The sequence below is a fragment of the Mirounga leonina genome, unplaced genomic scaffold (assembly GCF_011800145.1).
Source record: "Mirounga leonina isolate KUSES-001 unplaced genomic scaffold, KU_Mleo_1.0 Mir_376, whole genome shotgun sequence".
NCBI lineage: Eukaryota > Metazoa > Chordata > Mammalia > Carnivora > Phocidae > Mirounga > Mirounga leonina.
The window spans coordinates 6,590,913-6,603,416 of NW_023270718.1; the positions used below are offsets into that span (position 1 = coordinate 6,590,913).

The 12,504-nt window shown below is 50.8% G+C and overlaps 1 protein-coding gene across 2 annotated transcripts in view; it reads right to left on the minus strand.

Annotated features, from left to right (window-relative positions):
* Positions 1–6,379: 6,379 nt before the first annotated feature.
* LOC117998274 (zinc finger protein 260-like) overlaps positions 6,380–12,504 on the minus strand; it is a 64,055-nt gene continuing 57,930 nt past the window's right edge. For both annotated transcript variants that reach the window (XR_004675960.1, XR_004675961.1), the window contains one exon: positions 6,380–6,694. The gene's annotated coding sequence lies outside the window, so the exon portion shown is untranslated. The remainder of the gene's footprint in view (positions 6,695–12,504) is intronic.

Here is a 12,504-nt window from a genome sequence, read left to right on the forward strand (position 1 = left end):
TTCTCTGTTTCTCCCTGTTCCTCTCAGTGGTTGTTGCTCTTTTCTCTGTCTCTCTTGGTCTCTGTCTCTGTCTCTATCGCCCTCGGTCTCTGTGTATCTCTGTGCATCTTCTTCTGAGGTTCCATCTCTGTATATGTTTTTCTGACTCTCTCATTCCCTGCTTCTCTCTGACTGTGTTTTCTGTCTCTAAGTCCTCCTTTTCCCCTCCTGCTGCTTCATCGCATCCAGACTGTCCTGGAGCTTTCCCCTGCAGGACACCAAGTCCTCACTCCCTGGGTTTCCCCGGGGAAGGCAGGGTGTGAGGGGCCATCACTAGGTTGGGCCTTGCCTGAGTCTGGCTGTCGGGGAAAAGGCCAGTTCAGGGCCCAAGTGAGAGGCACCCCGCCCACTTCACCAGGGCAGGGCCGCATCCTGACGCTGCTGTTGCCAGGAGCCTGCCGCCTGGTGTCTGGCTGTGTCAGGATGATGGATCCCCCGGTGGGAGCTGAGCCCAGAGCAGGAGGGGAGGGAGATTCCTCTACCCCAGGGTGGGGGTGGGGGCAGGCCAGGCTCCACTCAGAAGCCGGGCATTTGGCTGCCCAGCCCCCACCGCACCCTGCCCGGGTGGAGCAGCTGTATAAAACCAGATGTTTCTAAAACCAGAGTGTGGATGAAGGAGGGACCAGGACTTTAAACCCCAATGGTTTCCACTTCCAGGATCCAGGAGTCCTGACCCCAGCTCCCTCTTCCTTCAGACCCAGGAGTCCAGGCCCCCACCCCCCTCCTCCCTCAGACTCAGGAGTCCAGGCCCCCAGCCCCTCCTCCCTCAAACCTAGGAGTCCTGCCCCCAGCCCCTTCCTCCCTCAGACTCAGGAATCCAGGCCCCCAGCCCCCCAGCCCCCTCCTCCCTCAGACCCAGGAATCCAGGCCCTCAGCCCCCCAGCCCCCTCCTCCCTCAGACCCAGGAGTCCAGGCCCCCAGCCCCTCCTCCCTCAGACCCAGGAATCCAGGCCCCCAGCCTCCTCCTCCCTCAGACCAAGGAGTCCAGGCCCCCAGCCCCCTCCTCCCTCAGACCCAGGAGTCCAGGCCCCCAGCCCCCTCCTCCCTCCCAAAAGTCCAAGCTCCCAGCCCCCTCCTCCCTCAGGTTCACATGTCCAGTCTCCCAAAATTCCTTGCAGGGAGAGATGACCAAGGCTGGCAGCAGCCAAAACAAGGACAGATGAAACCAGGCACTCCCACAGGAGGCAAGAGGTAGTGGCAGGATCACCTCTTGCTCCCCTCACTAACACCCATCTCTCCCAGAACCCTCCACTCCAGTGGAGGCTGATCTCTGTTCCCTGCCCTGGGTACACAGTGGCCCTCCCAAGATTTCCATCATCATCAGAAAACCTTGGGCTTTGGTTTACAGAAAACCAGGACAGGGGTGAAGAGTGGGGAGAAAATAAGGCAGAAATGGAAAGGCAGGGGAAAAGAACATTTGTTCCCTGTAGGAACATCTCCTGCACCACCAGTGGGTCAGGCTCTCGGCTGGGTGATGCCAGGCACACAGAGATGACTCAGACCTGGGCCCTGCCCTTGTGGAGATGCCAATCTTGTGAAGGAGACAGCTGTGTAAACAGAGGATCAAAGACGAGTGCGAGGATGCCCCAACCCGGCTGAAGAATCAAGGTGGGCTTCCTGGAGGAGGTGATGTCCAGGAGGAGCAGAGTTAGCCAAGGTAAGGGTGGGGGTGGGACTAGCGGTTAGAAAGTGGAGTAGGAAGGGCACTCAAGGCAAGAAATGTCCTGGCCGGTCAGCAAAGTACAGGTGGGTTGATGTGTAGAAGCATAAAGGGCAAAGCACTGGGTGGGGGTGGGATGCATAGCTGGGTTCACCACATGCAGGATTGGCAGATTCAGGGGCTGGGATTTGGTCCTGGGGGTGCTGGAGAGTTATGGGTGGCTCTGGGTGCCTGTGAGGGACAAACTGGATGGAGAGACCGGGGACTTATGGCAGGGGTGGCTGAGTGGCGGGGTTATATCAGGGTCTCTTATGAACAAGTCTGAGCTGGGATGCAGGCAGTAGCTGCTGTGGGGCTGGAGGAGAGGGGGAGCGCAGAGCGAGGTTGAGCAGAGCTCCCTGAGGACCCTGAGGAGCAAGGAGACCGAGAGGCAGCTCACTGAGCCTTTTGTCTGAGCTCCTTTTGACTACATTTGCCTCATTTCGGTCAGGTACCCTTCTCAATGATGACTTGTCTCCTGGGGAAGGAGGGAAAGCAAGGGCCCTGGGGAAGTAAGGTGAGGAAGTTGTGGTGTTTTGTTAAATACCTGAGTCCAGGCAAATGTGTCTGGGTGGGAAGGAAGTGCTTTGGGAGAGTGTAGATAGGGAGACACAGAGGATGGAGGGATGAGGGAAGGAGAGAAACAGAGAAGGGTGGAAGGATGGAGGAGAGGAGGAATGAAAGAAGGAAGTGAGGGAGGGAGAAGGGAAGAGGGAGGCTGGCTTACCTGGCTACCCTCACCTGGAAACCTGCCCCCCACCACTCCTGTTCCCCTTTACCTCCCTCTGCTCTTTCCTGTTTGTCACAGCATTTTTCACCTTCCTACATAAAGTGTAAGTTGCCCGTTTATTGCCTTTCTTGTATAAAGTGCATCTCCCTCCTTAGAACACAAGCTCCATACAGGCAGTGGTCTTTGCCTGTTTTGGTCATGACTCTGTTCCGTTGGGATCTGGACCCGTGCCTTGTACACAGTAGGTGTTCAACAAACGCGTGTCGGATGAATGAGATCCCGATGGAAGACAGAACTACCACCGCCCGTTCTGTCTTCCTAAGAGGAAAGACAAAGAAGAGGAGGAAAAGGAGAGAAGAGGAAGGAGGGTAGAGGAGGAGGAGGGAGGGGAGAGGGACAAGGAGGAAGGTGAAGTGGGCAGGAGAGAGCCCAGTGCTGGGACCCCCTCCCCACACCCCTACCCAGTTGGTGGGGGAGCCATCCCTGAGTGGTCAGTCCTGAGAGGCACGGGATTAGGGGCTCCCAGGGAGGTGGGACCCTAGGCAAGGTGCCCCAGGGTCAGCAAAGATCCAAATCTGGAAGCAGATTGCCTGTGGACTTCCAGGAACTCAGAGGGCTTGGGTCCCAGCGCTGAGCAGAGCCCTGGACAGTGGCAGCCCACAGGGCCTTTCCTCCCACACGCCTGCATTCTGGGAAACACCCAGGCCTCCAAGGTTCGGCAGAAATTCTGGAAGGGAGGGAGAGAGGGAGGCAGCAGTGACTGCATGTCCACCTTTGGCCTCCAGGAGGAAGTTGTGGGGCCTCCGGGGGCCCTGTCCTTCCTTAACCCTGTCCCAGCTTCCTCCTTTGCTCCTGTCCATGTCCCTGAAGGAAACAGAAAGAGCCAAAAAGAGGGAAAGGAAGAAGAAGGAGACTTCCTTTTTCTGGGAGTTCTAAACTCTCCCAGGAAAGCAAGAGAAGTGTCTCCTTTTTCAGAGAGGGAGCCTGAGGCCTGAGAAGAACAGTTTCCTAGCCAGAGTGATGCAGCAGAGTCAGAAAAGAAGGTCACTGAGGGAGGAACGGCTGGGGGCTGGACCTCTGGGTCTGAGGGAGGAGGGGCTGGGGTCTGGACTCCTGGGTCTGCGGGAGGAGGGTGGTCTGGACTCCTGGGTCTGAGGGAGGAGGGACTGGGGGGCCTTGATTCCTGGGTTTGAGGGGGGAGGGACTAGGGGGCCTGGACTCCTGGATCTGAGGGAGGAGGGGGCTGGGGGCCTGGATTCCCGGGTCTGGAGGGGGGGGGGGCGGGGGGCCTGGACTCCTGGGCCTGAAGGAGGAGGGGTTGGGGGCAGGACCCCTGGGTCTGAGGGAGGGATCTGCACTGCTAGGTGCTGAAGCGGAGGCCTGGGGCTGGACTCTCTTCTGAGCTCCAACAGAAAATTTTGTGAGACCCAGGTTACTCTTGCTCACATGGCTTTGGCTCTGTGCCTCCACCACTTCCTTCCGAAAGCGGTCCACTGTGAACCTGAGTCCAGTTCCAAGACAGACCAGTGCTTGATGAGCTTCCATGGGAGGAACACAACTGAGTCAGAAGACAGATGCGAGGATGTGGAAGGAGGGACAGTCTGGGGCCCCAAGGAGGAGGTGGTTACTTGTGTGTTCTTGGCAAGGAGTCATTTCATTCCCCTGAGCCTCTCTTTCCTCATCTGTGAAATGGAAGTATCTCAAGTTGTCCCTCACAGGGTAGCCCTTCAGATTCACGGAGAGAGCATCTGCCTGGCACACTGCCATGTGAGATACTTGTTAACTGTTCCCGAACCAGCAGCACTGAAGGTCTCCGTGAATGGTTCAGGTGGCAACAGGGGACTCTGGCCACCTCAGTCATGATCTGGGGGGGTCAGCCCGGTAGGGTCTGGGAGGGGCCCACGGTCTGGAGTCAGCTGCTCCTGGGTTCCAAGGCTGGTGGCCTTCGGCAAGTCCTGTCCTACCCTGGCCGAGTGTCCTCCTTCCAGCTGCAGACGAGGAGAGCCCATGACCTCACGGATGTGCGTGGATGGAGCTGTGCTGGCCACAGAGCCAATCCCTGGGCCCCGGCTTCCTCAGCTCTGGAGGAGGGAGAAAAGACCCGCCCGCTCGAGACTATTTCAAGGAGCTTGGAAAAGTTTGGGGAGTGGACAGCATGCAGCACAGATGGCAGGGCACGAAGGGGTGCCCTGTGGGCTCCAGATGGAGGAAGTCAGAGGGACAGATGCCGGGAGCCTCCTCTGTGGTCAGTGCTGCAGGCCTGTCTCCAGCAGGCGGAAATAGCCAAAATGTTGATGGTGGCCAGGGTCTGCGCCACACCCCAGGCCGCCTACTTCACATCCATTAGCTCTAACCAAAGGTCTCCTTCAGACAGTTACTCCAGACCCGGTGTTAGAGAAAACTGAGGTTCAAAAAGGTAAGTGACCCGGTGAAGGTCACACAGGTAGCAGCGGAGCTGGGATTTGAACACGGCTCGTTCGGAATCGGAGGTCCCCGTGCTTTCTGCACTGCGGTGTGCTGTTAAATGTTAACAACGGGCTCCAGGAAAAACAGTATGCCTGTACATAGAGACTTACGTTTACAATAAAAGATTTACTGACTTTAAAGCCCAGGTAGCACACAGTTTACAAATAATAGTACAATCCATGATACTCTTTGTTGTAAATTCCATACGACTGTAGTTTCAGGAGACTTGCTGTTTCTTGCAAAACCCTGCACCAATTTTCATAATTCTGTCGCCAACAGTAATATCACACTATCAGACTACAAACGAATATTTGATTATCATCTAATCCAGCAAATATGTAGCTCGTTCACTGACGAAGAAGTGTAGGTGCGACATGAATGTCGGGTGGTATTTTTGTTTACGTTAATGAAAGACAGACGTGAAACAAAGATGTATGTTGGAACTTGATTTGCTCCTCAAATATAGCAAAGAAATTAGGAGGTGATGGATTTTAAGAATTTGTCTTTTTAAAATGTGACTTAATTTTATATGATTGATTTCTAATAATGGCTCCTAAAATTCCTGAAATTTTAACAACTATCTCTTTGCGAGAGGGTACAAGCCATCTCAACACATCACTGGTGTTGCCCCCACAGACAACAGGGGGCAGAGAGAAGGACAGATTTGGGGTCGCCACCATGTCAGAGTCAAGAAATCATGGTCCCTGCCTGTTCTGAGGCTTGGGGGACCGAGACCATCTGAAGCCTGTGGAAATAATCCTGCCCAGACTGGGCATTTGTCCGTGGTGGTCTCTGCCTCAGGCACTATCCAGATTGCTTCAGGTCACTGACAACTGTGCTGGGAACACAGATATTTCTGTGCGTAGTGCTGGTGTTTCTCCCAGCGCCCCTCTGTGTGGATGAGGTGGGGTGGGGAAGAGTACGAAATGATTTTCACTGTCTTCCTGGAGCCCTGTGTCAACTCACCCACCTCAAATCTGCAGCTGCAGAAATCTCTGAAACCCACCCTTCACCTCTCCTGTGCCAGGAAAGTGCTCCCTCCTCCCTTTCTCTTTTCTCTGTCCTGCACCCCTCCATCCCCTCTACCTCCCGCCTCTTTTCTTTCTGTCCTCCCTTCTTTCTCTCTCTAGTGAACTGTTTACCAAAGTATAATATACATACAGAACATTACACTTATCATAAATGTACCACCAACAAATGGTCACAAGATCAAGAAGGAGAACATCTCACCACCCCCTTGCCCTCACCCCGTGCCCATCCTCCCCCCACCCCCCCCACACACGAGACGGACTGTCCTGATTCTAATCGACTCGGTCTAATCGACCCGTTTTAAAATTTCAGACAGTGCCTCCTCTTGTATGCCTAGTGGCGGCTTCTTCTTCTTTTTAAAGATTTTATTTCTTTAGAGAGGGCGAGAGAGAGAGAGAGAGTACATGAGTGGGAGGAGGAGCAGAGGGAGAGAGAGAATCTCAAGCAGACTCCCTGCTGCATGCACAGAGCCTGATGCAGCACTCAATACCACGACCCCGAAACTCCGAGACCATCACCTGAGCTGAAGTCAAGTGTCGGACGTTCAACCAACTGAGCCACCCAGGTGCCTCTGGTGCCTGGCTTCTTTTGCTCAACATTATGTCTGTGAGATTCATCCACAGTTGTGCACGTTGTTATGATTGGCTCATTCTCCTTCCTGTAGAGGACCGTCCTGTTGTGTGAATATTCTCTGTCTCTCTTCCTTGTGCAGATAATCCTCTACAGAGGGACTGTTAACAGAGTTGGGAAGGCAGAGGGTCAGAGCCATGAAGTCCTCGGTGCCAGGAGTCTGGGTCCCCAGCACTCCCTAGTTGCCCTAGAGCTGAGGTTCTCTGTTCTCTACCCTTCACAGATCTATCTTCTGATGAAGCAAAATTTCTCAATCTTCCATGATTTCTTTTTTTTTAATTTTTATTGTTATGTTAATCCCCATACATTACATCATTAGTTTTAGATGTAGTGTTCCATGATTCATTGTTTGTGCATAACACCCAGTGCTCCATGCAGAACGTGCCCTCCTCAATACCCATCACCAGGCTAACCCATCCTCCCACCCCCCTCCCCTCTAGAACCCTCAGTTTGTTTTCCAGAGTCCATCGTCTCTCATGGTTCGTCTACCCCTCCGATTTCCCCCCCTTCATTCTTCCCCTCCTGCTACCTTCTTCTTTTTTTTTCTTTTCCTTAACATATATTGCATTATTTGTTTCAGAGGTACAGATCTGAGATTCAACAGCTTTGCACAATCTTCCATGATTTCTAAAGGAGCAGAGCTGAGGGACCAGAAGGAGAAGTAGACCAGGGGCTGCCTGAGTAACAGGAACTGGGGTCTCTCCTGATTTCCAAACACTCAGGGATGTGTTGGCACCATTTGTGGCTGAGCCAGAGACTCTTGGGAATCTAAACACCCAAGCCCTCACCCCCATGCTCCTACCTCTGCTGGCCCCTGCACCTTAGGGTTGATTTGTGATCTGCGCTGACAACATACGCATCTCCCTGAGGTTTGAAAGGTTATCAGAAAACACCAGTAGCTGTCTCACAAATATATTTGTCAAAAGCGGAGAGAAATTTGGGAATACAAAGGCAATCAGGAGACCTGAGGGTACTTACTCCTTCATATTCTCTGGGGCCTGCACGTGTCAGGCTCTGTGGCCAGAACGCAGAGGCAAACGGGACTCAGAACAGCCTTGATGAGCTCAGAGTGTGGTGGGGAGAAGGGGAGAGGGACCCTCAGTCACACTAGAGCTGCAGGGCCAACCCTGTGGCCTCCAGCCACATGGAGCTATTTAGATTTAAATGCATTAAAATTAAATTAAATTTGCAATCTAGTTCCTCCACTAGAGATTTAGACTCCGGGCTGGATGCACAGCTGCCATGACAAAGAGCGGGTCAAGGAAGAGGAAAATGAGGAGTCGATGACTCTGAACCTCATTTCAACATGTGGGGTTTTCCCCACACCACCAAGCAATTCTTTGACACCAGCTGGGTGTCCTACAGTTTGACGCAATTCCAACACTACACTGAGTCGGACCCCACGGGTTGGGGGCTCAGTCCCACGGGATTGCCCCCCTCCCACTTCTGATGCCAGGTGCAAGACCAAATTGTCACCTGCTTCCCACAACCTCCTCCTTGGGTTTGGTTAATTTGCTAGAGTAGTTCACAGAACTCAGGAAACCTGTTTACTCATTAGATTACCAGTTTATTACCAAGAATATTAAAGGATATGAACTGGGGCGCCTCAGTGGCTCAGTCGGTTAAGTATCTGCCTTCAGCTCAGGTCATGATCCCAGGGTTCTGGGATTGAACCCCGCATCAGGCTCCCTCTGCCTCTCCCCCGACTTGTGTTCTCACCACTCTGCTCTCTCGCTCTCAAATAAATAAATAAATCTTAAAAAAATAATAAAGGGTATGAATCAACAGCCAGATGAAGTGAAACATAGGGCGAGGTCCCAATCAAAGGAGTTTCTGTCCCCATGGAGTTTGGGGCTAAGCCTGGTGGCATGTGGAAGCATTCTGGTTCCCCAAACTGTAAGCCCTCCAAAACCCAGCCTTTTGGATTTTAATGGGAGCTTCATTCCATAGTCATGACTGATTAAATCTTTGGTCATTAGTGACTGAACTCAATCTCCAGCCCCTCTCCCCTCCCAGGAGATGGCGGAAGGAGGGGGCGGGGTTACTGAAAGTTGACTCCTCTGGTGACTGGCCCCCATCCTTAGGTGCTTTTCAAAAGTCACCTCATTAACGTAACAACAAACACCTTCATTACTCCCATTATGGGAAATTTCAAGAGATTTGGGAGCTTTATGACAGAAACAGGGGTGAAGATCAAATACATATTTTTTTTAAAAGATTTTATCCATTTATTTGATAGAGAGAGAGACAACAAGAGAGGGAACACAAGCAGGGGGAGTGGGAGAGGGAGAAGCAGGCCTCCCGCTGAGCAGGGAGCCTGATGCGGGGCTCCATCCCAGGACTCTAGGATCATGACCTGAGCTGAAGGCAGACGCTTAACGACTGAGCCACCCAGGCGCCCCTCAAATACATATTTTTTATTATAAATCACACTATCACAGATACTCCCACAATTGCTAACATGCACAGATACTCCCACAATTGCTAACATGCAAGCCTACCAGCGAGATCACTTAGCTAAAGAGGCTAAGGTCCTTGCCCTCTGAGAGAAAAGATTGGGCAAAAAGTATATAGAGAAAACAAGAACTCTAACAAAAACGTGCACAGATGGTCATAGGAGCTCTCTTCACAGTAGCCAGAAGGTGGAAGGAAACAAGCCAAATATCCATTAGCGGATGGGTGGAGAGACAAAGTGTGGTCCATTCACACAGTGGAATATTATTCAGCCATAAAAAGGAACAAAGCACTGACGCTTACTATAACATGGATGTACCTCGAAAAGAGAAAGAAGCAATACATAAAAGATCACATATTATATGATTCCACGTAGATAAATGTCCAGAACTGGCAAACTCAGTCAGAAAGCAGATTCAGGTTGCCAGGGGCTGGGGAATGGGGAATTACTGTTTGATGGGTACGGAGTTTCTGTTGGGGTGATGAGGAAGTTCGGGAACTAGGGCGTGGTGATGGTTGTGCAATATGAATGTGCTTAATGCCACTAACTTATGTACTTAAAAATAGTAAACATTATGTGTATTTTATCACAATTTTTAAGACGCAAAGAAAAAAAAGGTGTATGGACATCTGGTTGATGATTGATTGATGAGAGATAGCTCCAATGACTCACAGTCAGACAGACATGAGCTAAGACTTTCTTCCTCCCCTGACTCTCTGCCTGAGGGCAACAAGACGGAACTTCCCCATCTCAGATCCTGCCCTCCTCTCTCATAAGGGGCATGAGAGCTCCCCTTTGTGAGAGGTCAGGCACAATATTTGGTTGGTTTTCAAGGACAGGCAAAATGGATCAGTGAGTGGTAACAATGTGTCATCAAGTGTTATAGCTTGTGGATTCTGTGCTAGAGGAAGTCAGGCTCTGGTCTCTGTGGTTCTCCTGACCGGAGAGATGGGGTGCCCTTCTCCATCCATTGTGTGGGCTCCGTACTCTTGGGGATGAAGAAGAGCACGGTAGTAATTACCGTCCAAATACGTGCTGGGGATGAAAGTTAGCAAGATGGGCTGTGCAAAATACATGCTGGGCTCTTGCCGAGAGCTTTACTCAGCAGCTCAGGCTGTCAGATTCCAGCCAAGGTCTCCTTCTGCTCCTACTCTGCCATCCCACCTCTGCACCTGAGCTATCTAGTGCAATAGCCACTCACCCCCCGTATTTCGAGCCCTCGAAACATGGTTAGTCTTATTTGAGATGGGTTGTACGAGTAAAAGCACCCATCAGATTTCAAAGACTTAGAATGTTAAAAAATAATGTGAAATATCTCAATAATTTTTATATTGACTCCATATTGAAATGACAATTATTTGGCCATGGCAGATTAAGTAAAATATTTTCTAAAATTTAACATCACCTGTTTTGTTTTTTTTTAATATTTTTTTTATTTATTTGAGAGCGAGAGAGCGAGAGCCCGTGCACAAGTGGGGGGAGGGGCAGAGGCAGAGGGAGAAGCAGACTCTCTGCTGAGCAGGGAGCGCCACTCAGCTTGATCCCAGGACCCCGGGATCTCAACCCGAGCAGATGCCAGACGCTTCACCGACTGAGCCACCCAGGCTCTCCTCACGTGTTTCTTCTTATTTTTTCGAAGTACCTACCAGACCATTTAAAGTTACATACATGGCTCACTTTTCTATGGAACTTCGATGCCCTACAGTCTGAGAAGTAACTTGCAGATGTTTCCCCCTTCCCTCTCTCCTCCCTCCCCCACAACTAACCACAGAGACACCCTGAGGACTGTTTGTCCTCAAGAATCTTTAAGGCAATCATTTGAAAAGCAATGAATAAGGAAGATTCTGCAATGACAGGAGGGGACACACTGTGCAACTGTTACTCCACCATGGTTGGAGGGTGAGCAGGAAGCCTGTTACGTGCAACCAGTCCAAATCACGGTGGCTCCCATTTACTGAGTCCCATCTACAGAGCCATTACTGTGCTGCATCCCCACTCTTCTTGCCTCTGAGCTCAGCAAGCTCCGAACGGGCTAAACATAATCATCACCAAATGACGGAAGAAACTCTGGCTTGGAGAGGGGAGGTGACTGCCCTAAGGTTTAAGGTTGCAGTTTTGAGGAGGCAGAGCTGAGTCCTGTTGATGGGTTCCATGGAACATCCAGCACCAGCCTCTTCATGTGGAGACCAGGAATCACTGCTCTGGAAGGCTACTGCTTCTCTATTACCTTCACTTCCCCAAGGTCCATGATAATTACTTTGGCCTTTCTGCTTTCTCCTTAAAGCTCTGAACCTCCTCTGTCATGTCCACTCACAGCTGATGCCCTTGCTTTGTACTCCACCAAATCCACCCTCCTGTCTCCTCCTGCCCCGCTGTTCTCTGCTTTTGCCTCCATGACCAACAAGCAAGTACACCAGCCCAAGACCTAGCTTTCTTTTTTTTTATTATTATTATTATTTTTTAAGATTTTATTTATTTACCTGACAGAGAAAGAGAGAGAGAGCACAAGCAGGGGGAGCAGCAGAGGCAGAGGGAGAAGCAGGCTCCCCGCTGAGCAAGGAGCCCGACGTGGGGCTCGATCCCAGGACCCTGGGATCGTGACCTGAGCCGAAGGCAGATGCTTAACAGCTGAGCCACCCAGGCGCCCCAAGACCTAGCTTTCTACTTGTCTTCTGAACCTTGCCCCCAACCCACTTTCTTAAGAACTTCCCTCCTTCACTTTTCCCCTTTTCCCTGTGGCAACAATATCTTCTCTCTACTCCAACATTCCCTTCGGCACCCCAATATGGTCTAGAACCTCTTATCTTATAAAAAATGTATTCTTTGATTCCACGTCCTTCTTTAGTTTCCAACAAATTCTTGGCTCTCTTTCACAGCAAAACATCCTGAGGGAATAGTGTACATTCACTATATTTATTTCTTCATCTTGCATTTCTCGATAACTCACTCCAAAGAGTCTCTTGACTCCATCATTCTGATGTGTCCTTGTTGAGGTCCCTAGCCCCTAGAGATACATTTCCCACCTGGAATTTCCATAGACTGTGGCCCTTGCTCTGGATAATTCTAAGTTCTGGTCTCCTAAGAAGAGTAAAGACAATCATCCTAAAAACATTATTGCCAAGGCCCTGAATCAATTAGGGTTTTTCAATTATAAGTCATTTACAGTTTACAATTATACCTAACAACATCTGAAACCAACACAATATTTATGGTCTACTTTACAAGAATTTTGGAAATGGACAGTACTAGGCTGGATTCTGTCTGAATAATATCATCAAGAACCACATTTATTTTAATCCTTCCACTTTATCATCCCCAGTTTGGTGGCTTTCTTCCTGGAGTTTGCCACCTAATGGCTGCAACATAGCTGCCACAGCTCCTAACTTCACACACAGCATCCCAAGCCAGGAGGATGAGGATGAAATGGGAAATCACTGAAGATTTTTAATCAGAAGT